The sequence below is a fragment of the Macaca nemestrina genome, chromosome 18 (genome assembly GCF_043159975.1).
Source record: "Macaca nemestrina isolate mMacNem1 chromosome 18, mMacNem.hap1, whole genome shotgun sequence".
In the NCBI taxonomy this organism is placed as follows: Eukaryota; Metazoa; Chordata; class Mammalia; order Primates; family Cercopithecidae; genus Macaca; species Macaca nemestrina.
This window is the reverse complement of record NC_092142.1, coordinates 79,820,418-79,837,400: the sequence shown is the minus strand read 5'-3', so window position 1 is coordinate 79,837,400 and position 16,983 is coordinate 79,820,418. Positions and strand designations below refer to the sequence as shown.

The 16,983-nt window shown below is 43.8% G+C and overlaps 1 long non-coding RNA gene across 1 annotated transcript in view; it reads left to right on the top strand.

Moving 5' to 3' along the window:
* The first annotated feature begins 4,200 nt into the window (after positions 1-4,200).
* LOC105491215 (uncharacterized) overlaps positions 4,201-16,983 on the top strand; it is a 58,794-nt gene continuing 46,011 nt past the window's right edge. Inside the window, exon 1 of the long non-coding RNA XR_011616193.1 lies at positions 4,201-4,300. This is a non-coding gene — a long non-coding RNA (uncharacterized lncRNA). The remainder of the gene's footprint in view (positions 4,301-16,983) is intronic.

The following is a 16,983-nucleotide window of genomic DNA, read 5'->3' as shown; positions in this document are numbered from 1 at the left end:
TAAAAGTGGTATTTTCGGAAGCTGGGTTAGGATTGGCAGGGAGAGTCTGGAGGTAGGAAGACCAGGGAGGAGATCACCGGTCCTGGTGTGAGGAAGAGAAACGATGTTATTAACCAGCCACTTTTGCCTTCGATGGGCTGTGGCAGAGACCAGGTTCGGCACAGCACGGGCGTCTCAAGGATGGGCTTGTTGCTGAGTTTGGAAGTGAAAACCGGGGAGAGTTCATTATTTTGCAAGACTAAAGGAAGGGAGTTTGAAGTTCTCGAGAGTAATCAAGAAATGAAGGGGAGGAGGGAAGGATGGAAGGAGGCAGGCAGAAGGCAGCAGGAGGAGAGGAGAGCCAGGGGTCTCTCTCCCCCTGGGGAACCCTCTAGGAGTAAAGTGACTGGTGAGATCCTGCTGATGCAGAGGCCAGGGAATCTTAAGAACAGGATATCCAACGTTTGACTTCAAGTTCCTCGCTGTGATCCACCCCACCACAACTTTCAGTGCGCCTCCCAAGCGCATGAACTTCTCAGCACAGTTTGTTGGGTTTTGTTTTTAAAAGGATGGGGTCTGCATGCGGACACTTGCAACACAGAGATAACATCTGGGATGTGACACAACCCATGCACCACGGAAGCTCGGTTGACCATGGGCTTCGCTGGCACGTTTATTGGCTGCTTCAAGCCTGGACTCTGTTATGAAGCCTCTTTCTAGACAGCTGCCTGCATGGCAAAGAGGCTCTCAGCAAGCAGTTGTTGACTGACACATTGTCCCAAACAGGCTGTCCCATCAGAAGTCCCGGAATGACACTCCCTCCAGTTCCGTCCACTGGCCTGGCCTTGAGAGTGTTGCTCCGAAGACAGCACAGAAATTGCCCGTGGCCACTCCGAGACTACAGTAAGGCAATGACTATACTCAAAGATGAAAGATCCACTCGGCAGCTTCAAAAGCATTTTTTTTTCCTCCCCCAGCCAAGTTTCTGTTCTGCTAGGAGTTCTTACTTGTGACCTAGAAGCGGCCAATGCCCCAGGGAATGATGCTGTCTAAACTTCCTCCTGTTTACTGGCCTCTGCAACCCCTCCCACTGCCGCTGGGAGACTAGTGCTTCCCAGGAGCCTTTGAGGCAGCCCTGCCTGCACCCAGCCTCCAGCCACATCACCGCTGAGAACTCCATCCTATCAGCTGGAGGCCCAGAGCTGGACGGCAGCCAGTCATAGCCATGAATGTTGGCACTGGGCTTAAATCCACATGGGTCTCCCTCCCGCCTGCAGTGGGTCCAGTCTGGTCTCCCTGCTCTGCTTCTCTCCCTGCTCTGGCCAAGGTGTGTGTGCAGAGTTTCTTGGTCCAAACCATACACTAACAGCTGGGATTTGTGTTACTACATGCATACTTAGCTTTGTAGATATGGACTCTGGAAATGTCTGTAAGTTAAATTTTCTATTGCACATTGATTAGTTTGATCCATTAATATAGGCACCCCCACTTCAGAAATTCCAGAGCCCACTTTTGCTTGTCTGTGAGGGGAAATGACTACTTGTCTGGATGCCCAGAACTGGCTGGGAGCAGGGCCAAGATTCCCCCCTTAGAGACACCACTCGGTGCCTACAGCCGTCTAAAATTCTCCAAAACCTCTGACTCATCCTCTTTCTCACTGTCATTCATTCATTCTGAGAACATTGAAACCTACTGTGTGCTAAGGGCATAGTGCTGAAAAAGAGACAATGGCCCTGCCAGCCTGGAGCATCCTTGGAGTCTAGTGCAGGGTAGGAATAAGTAAACAGTGTAACCCACTGAGGTAGTAGGAAAAGATAGGAACACAAAAGAGGAACGCCCAGCCCAGCCTCGGAAATTCAGGGGAAGTTTCAGGAAGAAAGGCCATACACATAAGGCATATGAAACGCCAACATTAGGCAGGGGGGAATTGGTTGATGTTGGCATTAAACATGGCCTTCAGGTGCACCAAATGCCTGTCATATGGGCAAATGCCGCAATTGCACCAGACATGAGGAAAATGGAGAAGGCATTGACTTGCTGGTTTTTCCATTTCTTGGTACAAAATCTCTTCATTGGCAGCCTTTAAAAATGGAGTGGCAGTGTCATGGACACAGGGAGGGGACCGTCACTCACCGGGGCCTGTTGGGGGATGGGGGAAAGGGGAGGGAGAGCATTAGGACAAATACCTAGTGCATATGGGGCTTAAAACCTAGATGACATGTTGATAGGTGCAGCAAACCACCATGGCACATGTATAGCTGTGTAACAAACCTGTGCGTTCAGCACATGTATTCCAGAACTTAAAGTAAAAAAAAAAAAAAAAAAAATCAGGTGGCGGTGAGTTGCTTCTCACTCCTTCACTTGTAAGAGTCTGTACTTTGTAGAGTCAAGACTTTGTTCAATGTCCTAATGGATGAGTATATCACCATGGGGAAGCTCCAACTGAAACTCCCCCCAAGGCCCACCTCACCTATGTGCCCCCCTTTATGGACACCAACCATGACCTTCCTCTAGGATGATAGCCTTAAAAATATATGCTAGGCTGGGTGTGGTGGCTGACACCCGTAATCCCAGCACTTTGGGAGGCCAGGGAGGGAGGATTGCTTGAGCCCAGGAGTTTGAGACCAGCCTGACAACATGGCGAGACCCTCATCTCTACAAAAAATAAAATTAAAAAGTTAGCTGGGTGTGACTGGGCGCGGTGGCTCACACCTGTGATCCCAGCACTTTGGGAGTCCGAGGTTGGCAGATCACAAGGTCAGGAGATTGAGACCATCCTGGCTAACACAGTGAAACCCCGTCTCTGCAGTGAGCCGAGATCGCGCCACTGCACTCCAGCCTGGGCGACAGAGCGAGTCTCTGTCTCAAAAAAAAAAAAAAAAAAAAGTTAACTGGGTGCGATGGTGTGCACCTGTGGTCCCAGCTACTCAGGAGGCTGAGGTAGGAGGATTGGTTGAGCCCTGGGAGGTCGAGGCTTCCGTGACCTGAGATGCGCCACGGCACTGCAGCCTGGGCAATAGAGGGAGACCCTGTCTCAAAAAAAAAAAAAAAAAAAAAAAAAAGAAAAATATATGTGCTGAGTGAGGGAGGGTGAGCAGACAGGGAAAAGAACACCTTTTGTTTTATATAAAGGAAAACAAAGCGCCAACACATTTGAAAAATTTAGTTAAATTTGTGGTCATTTCAGGTGAGTAACAGCAGATAACATCGAGTGCCTGTGATGTGGCAGGTGCTAAGTGCTTGCTGTTTGACCGCATTTGTCCATATAACTGTACTGTGAGGTAGGAGCTATGCTCTCTTGGGTACAGATGGGGAAGGCAAGGCACGGGAGGTTAATTTGCCCAGCGTCCCCAGAATGGCCGGGCAGGGGCGAGAACTCAGGGCACCTTGCTTTGGAGTTTGGGTTCCTAACCACGCTGCCTTGCCACAGTCTCGTTTGTTCCTTGGTTTTTCACACTCAGGGAACTGAGGTCACTTTAAGGCCTCTGGTTTGATTCATGGGGCTGAGAGGATGTTTGGTCCGGGGAATGAAAGTATGAGCAAAGCGCATGGAGAGAGAGTTGTGTGTGCGCTGGCGCTTCACAGCTGCGCTGGTCAGTGGGCGAGGCTGCCATCCTGTCTTTACAGCCTCTATGCCCTTGCACATGGGGTTCATAACCCTCAGGTATGAGTGGGTGGGTGGGGCTCACATCCAGCACAACTCCCTTTGTCAAATCGTAAGGGGGTGCCCTGTTCTGATTCTGCACAGCACCCTCAGGGTGAGCCTCGGCCTGCTCTGCCGTGTCCTGGAGTGGCGGCACCTCCCCTGTCCCTCAGTCTCCCTGCTGGCAGGCCCAGCTCATCAGAACCCGCTTTTGCCTCTGGGCCTGCCCCATGTCGATTGGGAACTTTGGAGGACTACCATGGTTCTCTTTGGCCTGCATCCTGCATGCCCACCCCAAGCTCACACTTGGATGGCAGAATCTGGCACCAGGAGTGGTTTCCGGTTTCTGACCTTCCTGGGAGGGGATTCCAGCAAGAGCAGAACATTAGGGAAGAAAGAAGAACGGGAAAGAAAAGAGAGAGGAAGACTAGCGTGGGTGATGGACTGCCCATTTGAGGTCACTCACTGGAGCCTTGAGAGAAAGGGGCCGCCCGTCTCAGGCCAGAAGTAATTCCAGCCCTCTTGGCCCTTCGACACTCTTGGCCCTTCGACACTCACGTGGGAAATAAGTTGGAGTAACGAGATCAGCAGACATCTACAAACAGATACAGAGCGCTGGAGACATAGGCACACACTAGCACACCAGAGTATTGGATTTTCATTTTCTCCCAAGCTCCTGTAAGAAATATTAAATGACAGATATGAAACCAACTAAATATATCCTTGGAAAGCTAACTTCTCCAGCCAGAGTAAGAATTAAGACATTCTCATTCCTAGGAGACTGCATGTTTCCCCAAGACAGGAGATCTTGTCTGCGTCTGTGCACGTGTCTTAGGTGTGTCTGCATGTATGTGCCTGTGCTGGTGTGTGCCTGTGCATGTTTGCATGTGTGTGTACATGTGGGACTCTGCCTGCAGCGTTAGTAAGCACGAAGGCACAGTTGCTTTGGAAACAGGATTCTTGCCTTGCCACAGCTGGGGACAAGGGGTGTGGCAGGCCGCAACACGACTCTGAGTGGCTGTGATTCTCTCAGGGATGCGGAGGCTCTCATGCTCTTGGGCCCCTCCCTTTAGCTGGCAAATATGCACGGGCTCTGCAGGATAACAGGATGTGGAGAGATCTCTTTCAAGGAAGTTATGCAGCCCTTATTTGAAGGCAGATCCGGAAAAGAAAACTAATTGGCTGTGTGACTTGCTCTTGCATCTTTATTTTCTGCTGCCTAAAGAGTGGAACCAGGCCCGGCGCGGTGGCTCACGCCAGCACTTTGGGAGGCCGAGGCAGGCGGATCACCTGAGGTCAGGAGTTCGAGATTAGCCTGACCAACATGGTGAAACCCCGTCTCTACTAAAAATACAAAAATTAGCCGGTCGTGGTGGTGGGTGCCTGTAATCCCAACTACTTGGGAGGCTGAGGCAGAAGAATCATTTGCACCTGGGGAAGGGCGGAGGTTGCAGTGAGCCGAGATCGTGCCATTGCACTCCAGCCTGGGTGACAGAGCAAGGCTCCATCAAAAAAAAAAAAAAAAAAAAAAAAAGAGTGGAACCAATTCCTCCCATCATTGAAATCTTTTCCAGAGAAGGTTGGTGGTAGGGCATGGTGGTGCCTATTTCTTGTCATGGGGGAACATGACTTAGGGCATTTTACGGAGCTTCCTGTATTTGTTCTACATAATGGGATGTTAGCAGCCACACTCTACTTGGGTGCAGAGGAGTTTTGTGATGATTTCTGGGCAAATATAAAAGAGATCAAGGAGGAAACATTTACTTAGAGATGATGGCCTTGTGGGAACTCTTTTTTTTTTTTTTTTTTGAGACGGGGTCTTGCTCTGTCACCCAGGCCGGAGTGCAGTGGCGCCATCTTGGCTCACTGCAACCTCCACCTCCTGGGTTCAAGTGATTCTTCTGCCTCAGCCTCCCGAGTAGCTGGGACTACAGGCGTGTGCCACCATGCCTGGCTAATTTTTGTATTGTTAGTAGAGACAGGGTTTCACCATATTGGCCAGGCTAGTCTCGAACTCCTGACCTCATGATCTGCCTGCCTCGGCCTCCCGAAGTGCTGGAATAGGATGTGTCCTATCCATGTAGGGATCCAAACTCCAGACCTTCTTAAGCTGCAACTTCTGCCCTGCTCCCCACAGCGGGCCTGCTGCTGTATGGTCAATTTTGCCTCTGTTTCTCTGCCTTTACCTCGCCCAGTTTGATAAGCAGTTTCTGATCCCTCCAGGGCCCAGGTGGTGGAGGGAGGAAGCAGAAGGATCTTATTTGTCAGGTTCTGTCCCAGACTTGCTGCCATATCATGTGGTAGCATAAAGGGAATATAATTTTAGCTTAAAAAAAAAGCACATTTGTTTAGTTTTGGAGGAAAGAGATCACTGGGAAATAATAATGGTGGCCAAAACATATTGAGTTATTTTTCTGTATTTTCAAACACATACACAACCGGAAGTGGCTACTATTACTTTTTCCCGTTTTATTTTTAAGAAAACAGAAGCTCTGAGATGAGTAATTTGTCAAGGTCAAACAGCTTTTTAAGTGGGAGAGCAGGGCTTTGAGCCCAGAGACTTTGACGGCAGAGCCTGGCCTCTTTACTGCTCTGCTATATGAAGTTGGGAAATACTGCCAGACCAGATTGCATTTCCTTTTAATAGCTGGTATCAAAGCAAATCTAATGAAAATGTGTAACTTGAAAAAAATGTCTCTGAAATTTATGATCTTAAAGGGGATTTCTCGTGTTTGAAAATAACCAACTCAATTGGATGGTATGTAAGGAATTAGGAAAACCAAGCAATTCTCAAGGGAACTAATTTGTATAACTAGGAAATATCTCAAGAGAATTATTTCTTGCATTGTATGGTACTTGGGAGTGTATTTCATACAGTCAGATTTGCAACCAGAAATAATTTGTTGTGGGAAATAAGACACCTTCCCTCCAACACTTGGTCTGTAGGGAGAGAAGACGAGATCACTGATAATGATTTTCACATGTAAGGCTGTGATTTCAGTTGTTGCAATTTGTTCCTTTCTCGGTGCTTTAATTTGGTCGGTATTCACGGGAGCATTGAAATACTTTTTACATAATATAAAGTTCCAAAGCATTTTTTAACCCGAGGTTGGAATATTTTGCGTGGAAGAGGCATTTTGAACTGGTTACCCAGCATACACCAGTCTTCACCCTATTGCCCAAGCCATTTTCTCTACTGTTGAACTTCTACTCGTCATTCAAGGCCCACACACACTGTCACCTCCTCATTGGAAGCCTTCCTAATTGTCAGAACCAAATGGGCTGCCTGCCTCCATTGGACCATAGTCAATTTTTTTGGTTTTTTATTTAGATGGAGTTTTTCCTCTTGTTGCTGGGGCTGGAGGGTTGGAGTGCAATGGTGGGATCTCAGCTCACTGCAACCTCTGCCTCCTGAGTTCAAGCAATTCTCCTGCCTCAGCCTCCCAAGTAGCTGGGATTACAGGCATGCACAACCACATTCGTCTAATTTTGCATTTTTAGTAGAGACAGCGTTTCTTCATGTTGGTCAGGCTGGTCTTGACCTGCGGACCTCAGGTGATCCACCTGCCTCGGCCTCCCAAAGTGCTGGGATTACAGGTGTGAGCCATCGCGCCTGGCCCACCATAGCCGATTTTGTAACTTACAACATTTTACCTTCTATTAGATTCTCCTTTCTTTGCGTCGTTGCTTCCGGTAAGAGTTTCCATTTAGTAGGTAGCGTAGTCTTGTTTCAGTGGTTGCCAAATTATGGCCTGAGGGCCAAATCCAGCCTGCTGCCTGGTTTGGTATAGCCCTTAGGATCAAAATGGCTTTTTGCATTTTTAAATGATGGGGGACATAAGCCAAAAGAAAAGTAACACTTCATGACACATGAAAATGATAGAACATTGAGATTTCATTGTCCATCATTAAAGTTTTATTGGAACACAGCCATGCTCATTTATTTATGCATTGTCAGTGGCTGCTTTTGCGCGATAGCGACATTGAGTAGTTGCAAAACATTCCATCTGTCCTGCAAAGCCTAAACTATTTTCTATCTGGCCCTTTACAGAAAGCCTTTGTTGACCTGTGACATGGTTTGGCTGTGTGTCCCCGCCCAAATTTCATCTTGTAGCTCCCATAATTCCCACGTGTTGTGGGAGGGACCCGATGGGAGATGACTGAATTATGGGGGCAGGTCTTTCCTGTGCTGTTCTCGTGATAGTGAATAGGGCTCATGAAATCTGATGGTTTTAAAAACGAGAGTTGCCTTACACAAGCTCTCTTTCTGCTTGCTGCCATCCACGGAAGATGTGACTTGCTCTTCCTTGCCTTCTGCCATGATTGTGAGGCCTCCCCAAGTCATGTGGAACTGTAAGTCCAATAAACGTCTTTCTTTTGTAAATTGCCCAGTCTCGGGTATGTCTTTATCATCAGCCTGAAAACCGACTAATACATCCTGTGCAGTAGAGCAGGGAAGAAGTTCTCACATTTTAGTGTTTATCAGAATAACCTGGAGGGCTTGTTAAAACCAATGGTTGGACGCTACCCCTATAGTTTCTGATTCAGCAGGGCTGGGGTGAGCCCTGAAGATTTGTGTTTCTAAGGAGTTCCCAGGTGAGGCTGCTGCTGCTGGTTGGGCCCTCCACTTTGAGAGTCACTGGTTTAGAGGTAAAGGATGGTCTCTGAAGACACAGATACATCTTGAGCTAGTTTGTTATTAATCAAGCAGTTAACGTCTCTGAATCTCTGAATCCCCATCTGTAAAATGGGGATAAATGACAACCTCTTCAGATGGTTTGAAGATTTGGTAGATAAAGCCTATGAAAGTTCCTGGAAGGTACAGTAAAAATTCAATACATGTCTTTCTCTCTTTCTTTCTGTTCTCTGCCTACACCTTCTCCCTCTGTGAAGGAACTGTAAACACTTCATTTTCTCAGGGACTAAGAATTGCCCGTCTTTATAAGGTTGCTTCGGAACTGTATAGTCGTGGACAAGTCCTGAAGAACTTCCCTCTAGCGTCATACTTTTCATGTAACCCAAGGTAGGCTGGGAAAACCGTTCTGATCTAATTTACTTGCACATCTACTGGGTACAAGCATCTCTACTAAGGAAGAAAATTAAGATCCAGAACTAGAAAAGAGATGATCTCTTAACCTGTCAGGTGATTTCATGACAAAGGCAGACGCCAGGCTTTAAAAAACGAATGGTTGTGCTTTTGTTAATTATAATCAGTTGATTTTGTCTTTATTAGGAAGAATGATAAAGGCCAAGTGCTTTAGAAACCAAGCCATACAGAAATGTTTAAGGAACCAGATATGAGTGCACTGAAAAGAAATACAGGCGATTTGAAAGTAGTATTTTTCTGGAACTTGGCTTTAGAACCAGGGTTAAGCACACAAAACCCTAAGTTTTCCCTAATAATTTTTTTCCCTTTGAAACTTAGCCATTCCTACTTCATAAAATTGTTGTGAGGATCAAGGGAGATAATAATATATTTGAAAAGTATAAAGCACTGTTTACATGCAAGGGAATCAGGGTTACCACATTAAATGGAAATCAGGGATGACAGAGTGCAGTTTATTGGATGAATAGCAGCGGGTTCAGAAAATCTGGGGAATGCTGTAAGAATCCACTTCTTTCTGTCTTAGCCTCTAGAAATGTGTGCACCTTAATTGGCTTGTTAATTACAGAGATGGTCTTTTGCCCTTCTTGTTCTCAAATTTCTTACTTTCTCTGCATGTGGCAGAACCTGACAGATGAACAATTAACAGCATACAGTTTCCCTCCACATAGGGCACAAAATATCAATTGTTTACTCCCTGTTAGCCCTACTTACAAAGAGGTACTTTTCCACTTTACCTTCATATTTTTGCATTGTGTCCCTGTCCCATTACCTCTTTGATGACTTCAACTGTGGCTAGATTGGCAAATCACGTTTATTTTGATAACCTTCTCCTGAAAAATATTTTTTCAGCAGTGGTGTGCTGGTTAATGTTTAACAACCAGTTTCCTGGGAGAATGTATATATGTATATGCATGTTTATTTGATGTTTATTGTCAATATTGCTGATTTAAAGGATGTGTAACACAATTTACACATGACAAAATATGCAATACTCTTCATTGTCAATTCCATATTACCAGTCGATATTCACAGGATGCTTTTGCTGATTTGTAAACAGTTCTTGTCTGTAGCCAACCTATGATTGCAATTGACCAGCAAGTGTAATTCCAACATAAATGTTGGTTGATATTTACCTTTATGTTAATTAGTAAGATGAAAGTGAAACAACCAAAAATATATGTATGCCAACAATAGGAGTGACTCCTTTTTCTAATTGGATAATAGTTTTGAATACTAGATGAATATTTTCTTAATTTTTTATGCTATCATGACTACAGACACAACACTCACTTAATTTTAATCTGTGTAATTAAATTTTTCACCTTCACTTTTTTAAGCCTAGAAAATTAACAAAACAATAAATCAAGCCCTGACTTGTAGCATTTACCAATTCCCGTGGTATAAATAATCCTACTGCTGATTTCAAGTTACCAATGAGATGTCCCTGAACATAGAGGTGGGAAGAGATGTGCTGTTTCACAGCTTTGTGAGCCACATAATTTCTGTTGCAGCTACTCAGTTCTGCTGTCGCAACACAGAGACAACTACAGACAATATGTAAATGAATGGGTGTGAGTGTCTGTGTCCCAATAAAACTTTATTTACAAAAACAGCCTGTGGCCAGGTTTGGCCCACAGGCTATCATTTGCCAATTCATGGTTTTTAGTCAATATCCTAATTATAATACTTTTCAACTTTTAAAAATAGACTTTATTATTTTTAGAGCAGTTTCAGGTTTACTAAGTGGAAGGTACAGGGATTTCCCACATACCCGCTGTCCCCCACATCCATACCTTCCCTCACTATCAACACCCCCCACCAGAGTGATTCATTTGTTACAACTGATGAGCCTACATGGACAGGTCATTATCACCCAGAGTTGATAGTTTACTTTAGTTTGCTTTTGGTGGTGTACATTTTATGGGTTTGGATAAACATATACTCATGTATCCACCATTATAGTGTCACACAGAGTAATTTCACTGCCCTAAAGATCATCTGTGCTCTACTGGATGGGATCCAATTGCCAGGGGTTGGGGGAAGAGGGATGAATGGGTGAAGCTCAACTTTATTTTTAATCAGGAAAAACATACTTAAATCTACAGCAAACAGCAACTGTTTATTGAATACCTAATATGAGTATTGAACACCTAATACGCGTCAAGCACTGTGCTTAATTTTAAGAATCTGGGCCGGGTACGGTGGCTCACGCCTGTAGTCCCAGCACTTTGGGAGGCAGAGGTGGGCGGATTACAAGGTCAGGAGTTTGAGACCAGCCTGGCCAACATGGTGACACCCCGTCTCTACTAGAGATACAAAAAATTGAGTGTGGTCATGTGCACCTGTAATCCCAGCTACTCGGTAAGCTGAGGCAGGAGAGTCACTTGAACCCGGGAGGCAGAGGTTGCAGTGAGCTGAGATCACACCATTGTACTCCAGCGTAGGTGATAGAGTGAGGCTCTGTCTCAAAAAACAAACAAACGAACGACAACAACAAAAAACTAAGAATCGCCGGGCGCGGTGGCTCAAGCCTGTAATCCCAGCACTTTGGGAGGCCGAGACGGGCGGATCACGAGGTCAGGAGATCGAGAGACGATCCCGGCTAACACGGTGAAACCCCGTCTCTACTAAAAAATACAAAAAAAAATAGCCGGGCGAGGTGGCGGGCGCCTGTAGTCCCAGCTACTCGGGAGGCTGAGGCAGGAGAATGGCGTAAACCCGGGAGGCGGAGCTTGCAGTGAGCTGAGATCCGGCCACTGCACTCCAGCCTGGGTGACAGAGCAAGACTCCGTCTCAAAAACAAAAAAAACAAAAAAAAAAACTAAGAATCTGGGAGCACCTCACTCATAGATAGGTTCTTCATGGATCTTACATTCTAGTCGGGGTAGACTGACAGTTACTAGAAACAAAGCAAAACAGACAGACAAAAGAGCTGTGAATGTTAACTGGAATTCAATACATAAAATAGATAAAAACTCAGAGTCCTAAAAACTTGACCACGTTCTCACTCTACTGGTTTTCCCTGTGTTTAACTGTAGGGCTCTACTGATAAGAACTGGAAAACCATGACCCAACCTTCAGTAGGATGTTGACAATTTTTTTGTTATGATGTTGCTGCTTTGAATATTTTTGCCTAATACATAATTTTTTTTTTGAGATAGGATCTTGCTGTGTTGTCCAGGCTGGAGTACAGTAGCACAATCAGACCTCACTGCAGCTTCCATCTCCTGGACTCAAGTGATACTCCTTCCTCAGCCTCCCAAGGAGCTGGGAAGACAGGCAGGTGCCCCTATGACTGGCTAATTTTTTGTTTTATTTTATTTATTTTTAGTAGAGATGAGGTCTCTCTATGTTGCCTAGGCTGGTCTCAAACTCCCGAGCTCCAGCAATCCTCCCACCTCACTCTCCCAAAGTGCTGGGATTACAGGTATGAGCCACCGCACCTGGTGGCTTGTACATAACCCTTGATCATGTTATTTTATTACAAAAGATTTCTAGCAGAAAATTTATGGGGTGAAAAGGGTATGGCTATTTTTAAGGCTCTTGTTCTGTTTTATGAAAACATTTTTCAGTTTGTGCTACCGTGAGCACTATTGTGTGAGTTGTATCTCACCTTTGTCAACATCTTGTATTGGCATTTAAAAAACATTTGCAAATTTGATAGATAAAAAATATTACCTTGTTTTGATTTGCATTTCTTTGATTAGTTGAGTGCTGAACATTTTTTCATATTTATTAGTCATTTGTATTTTTCCTCTGAATTGACGAGAATATGGCTTTTGAACACAATTTAAGTAGAGCTTTGAAAAGAGATTAATGAATCAGTTTTTACCTCCAGATACCAGACTTTGAGTTTGAATGAGGTCATGGCCAAGAACAGCAGAATTCTGAGAATTCTATAGAACTCTCCAGGGTAGCCAAGTCTGTATTTTATTCTGGACACATTACTTTTCTTAATTTGATAATATTATTTTTTCAAGTATTTGAAAACACTATCTGAAAACTTACAGGTAAAGCTTTAAATATGAGGGAGAACCAACGTGATATTGCCCAGCAGAAGAGAAAAAAATGAAACTAGATGTAATGAAAGTACAAGGTTTATAGTATGAACTAAATGCTTATATCCTACCAAATTCATGTGTTGAAGCCTAATCCCCAGTGTGATGGTATTTGGAGGTGGGACCTTTGGGAGGTAATTAGATCAGGAGGGTGGAGCCCCTGGGAATGGGATTAGTGCTCTTATAAGAAGAGACACAACAGAGATGATTATTATCTCTGCAACCCAGATTTCTACAAGACAGTCATCTGCAAACCAGGTCCCTCTCCACACACTGGATCTGCCTTGACTTTGGACTTCCAGTTCCTGGAACTGTGAGAAAAACTTTCTATTGTTGAAGCCACCTAGTCTGTGATATTTTGTTAAGAAGCCTGAACTAAGACAGAAACTTGTATTAGTCAGGGTTCTCTTGATAAACAGAACCAATTATATGAGAAATCCCATTATCTGTCATCTACGAGCTGGAGATCCAGGCAAACTGGAGTGTAGTTCAAAGGTCTGAGAGCCAGAGACAGTGTAACAGTGTAGATTCCAATTTAGTCTGGAGGCAGGAGGACCAGGAGTGCTGAGGGCAGGAGAAGACTGATGTCCCAGCTCAGCAGTCAGCAGTGGGAGGGAAAATTCAACCTTCTTCTGCCATTTTGTTCTACATAGGTCCTCAAAAGATTGGATGATACCCCGTCCACATTGGGGAACATGCTAATCTCTTCCAGACACACCCATGTAGACACACCCAGAAATAATGTTTAACCAGCTAGCTGGGCAGCCTATGGCCTAGTCAAGTGTTGACACATAAAACCACCACCGTATGACACTTTGAGGTGGATGGGAGAGAAAATCTAGGTAGTTCAATTACTTTACTTTTTCATATTCTTCATAAGCAAAATATGTGCCTGCTGACAGTAATTCCAAAAATACACTTAACCATGTTCCTATTTTGAAACAGGTATGATTTACTTCCAGGCTTTTTGCATCTAGTATTTTTCATTTTTATTTTTTTAATTGTAAAGCAACATGTTACTCAAAAGTTGGCTTGATTGTCAAAAGAAATATTCCTTCCTTTGATTATTTATCAGTTTTTCTCTCATCCCAGAGCTCTCTTAGAGTTTGTTTTTATTATTATAGGATTTAAAAAAAATACATACAGGTAAATATAATAATAAGTTCGTGAGAATCCATTACCCAGCTTCAACAATTAGCATGTCTTATCAATCTTTCTTTATCTACCCTTTCTGTCCTCTGCACTTTTATCCCCTGCCACCCTCAGACATGCACATGCACACACACACACACACACACACACACACACCCCTTTTATTTTTTTATTATTGGGATTATTTTAACATAAAGATCAAATGGCATTGTATAATATTTTGGCATTCTTAAGCAATTTTGTTTTGGATTATTTGTGATAAAACTCTTGTTTTTATTGTATTTCATTAATATGTTTTAGAAGAATTTCATTGTGAAAATAAAAGCAATACCTTTTATTGTAGAAAAGTTTGAGATTACAATAAGCAAAAAGAAAAAATCAATGCATGCTACCATTTATATTTTGGTTTATATACTTCTCATTTTTTCTACATATGTCTTCTATGAAATCATATTATGGATACTACTTTATATTCTGCTTTTATTCCCTCACTTAGTAAAATATTATGAATATCTTTCTATAACATTGACTTTTTTTCTATTTTAATGGCTGAATAGCATTCCTATTCTTGAGATAGAAAAAGTTTATTTCATCAGTTATTGTTGGACATTCTTTAAAAAAAATTTTGGCTATTAATTGCCTTGCTACAATAAATGTCGACGTATCTAATTCCTTGTGCAAATAATTATTTTCATTGGATAAATTGCCAAAATGAGCATATAATTAATTATGTGTTTTCTTCTTTAGTGGCTTGCCAGTTTATGTCCTTTTCTAATTTTTTATTGGTGACTTCAGCATTTTTTGTGGTTTATTTATATATTATAAATGATACATTTACCTATTTGTCACTTGTTTCACTTTTTAAAGTTTCAAGTTTTTCATTTACTTTATGTGGCAGATTGTATTTTCCAAAGATGGTCTTGACACTTCTGCCCTAGAGAGGTGAGTTGATGTCAACTCCATTTGAATCTGAGCAGACCTGAGACTCACTTGTAATTTCTAAGCCTAGGTCAGAAAAGGTGTACGGCTTCTACCTTGTTCACTGGAGCACTCTCCTTTGCTACCCTAAGCTGCCATACTATTCTGAGGTGGCCATGCTGTAAGGAGCCCAGGCTACACGGAGAGGTCATGTGTAGGCATTCTAGTTGACATTCCCAGCTGTGATCGCAGCCACAGGCAGCATCACCAGTGAGTCGTGAACAAAGCCACCTTTACATGATTCCAGCCCCTACCTATCAAGTCATATGCAGCCTTTGAGTATTCTTACTGAGGATCCAGATGTCATGGAGCAGAAACAAGCCAATCCTGTTGTGTCCAATCCAAAATAATTACCCACAGAATATGTGCTCACAATAAAATTCTTGTAAGCTACTAAGTTTGGGGGATACAGTAGAACACTAAAACCAGAACATGCTATGATTCTGTTATGAACTTAAGAAACATAGAAAGTTAACATTTTTATATGGTCAGATATTTCAATGTTTTACCTTTTTTTTGAGTCAGGGTCTCACTTTGTCGCCCAGGCTGGATGATCTCGGCTCACTGCAACCTCTTCCTCCCAGGTTCAAGCGATTCCCCTGCCTCAGTCTCCTGAGTAGCTGGGACTACAGGTGCATGCCACCATGACCATTTAATTTTTGTATCTTTAGTAAAGAAGGGGTTTCACCATGATGGCCAGGCTGCTCTTGAACTCCTGGCTTCAGGTGATCTGCCTGCCTCTACCTCCCAAAGTGCTAGGATTACAGGCGTGAGCCACTGCACTGAGCCTGCTTTGATTTTTACCTTTTATCCACCCCTCATGATTAGAAGGGACTTTTCCATCTGCTATGGACTCATTTGTGTCCGCCTAAAATGCATATATTGAATTCCCAACCCACAATGTGACTACATTTGGAGACGGTGCCTATAAGGAGGTAATTAAGGCTAAATCAGATTATAAGTGTGAGGTCTTGATCCATAGGATTCGTGCCCTTACAAGAAGAGCTACCTGAGAGCTTGCTCTGTCTCTCCATGCTTGCTTGGAGGAAAGACCGGGGTGAGACAAAGCAGCCCTCTGCAAGTCAGGAAGGGAGCCCTCTCCAGAAACCCAGCCCTGCTGGAACCTTGATCTTGGACTTCCCAGCCTCCAGAACTGTGAAAAAATCAATTTCTGTTACTTAAGCCATGCAATCTGCAGTATATTTTATGGCAGCCCTAGCTGACTAATATACCAGCCAAAGGTTGAATAATATTCTTCCTTATTTAAAAATGGTTCTTTCATAATCTTCTCTTTTGGTCTTCATCTTCCCTGGTCTCTCTGTGGCACTGTGGACAGGTGACCTCCTTTGCCTCTTGCCTTGGCTTCTCAGGCTCCATACCCAGTAGCTGTTATTCCTACCCTTTCTGGATTCTCCTCCTTCTTGGTTGTCTTTGCACAAACATCTTTCTCCAAATTAGTCTTTAAATTTAGTAGTTCCTCAAGACTCGGTTCTGTTTTCTTTATCGTCTCCCTCAATTCCCTCTAGGATACCTGATTTACTTGTGTGACTTCAGTGACCAGTTTGAGCTGATGTTCCCCAAATTAAAATTTCCCTTCCCGACTCTCTTTTGAGCTCAAGACCAAATACCCAACTGCTTTTTCTTCATCTCCCCATGGCTATCTTATAGACACCTCCAAATGAACCCATGAGTCTAAAACCAAGTTCATGCTCTAACTCCGTTCTTGCCCTCCTACCATCAAACCTGGTCCCTTTCCCATGTTCGTGATGTGGAGTGGCAGCACCAGATACCCGGAGGTCACCTGGACTGCTGCCTTCTGCCTCCTCCTCACGGAAGATCAACTCCCAATTCATGTTCGTTTACCTGGGGAATATCCTTGACCTCTCTGTACTCCTCTCATTCTTTCCTGCTCTTGCTTTTGTCCCCTATACCATCATTTTTTTAAATTTCACTTCAGTAGAGTATTTACTGGTCTTCTTGCTTCCAGCCTTTGCCCTCTTCCAATCTACTCTACAGCCAGAGTGATCTTTTCAAAATGTGAGCATAGTCACATCACCTTCTGGCTT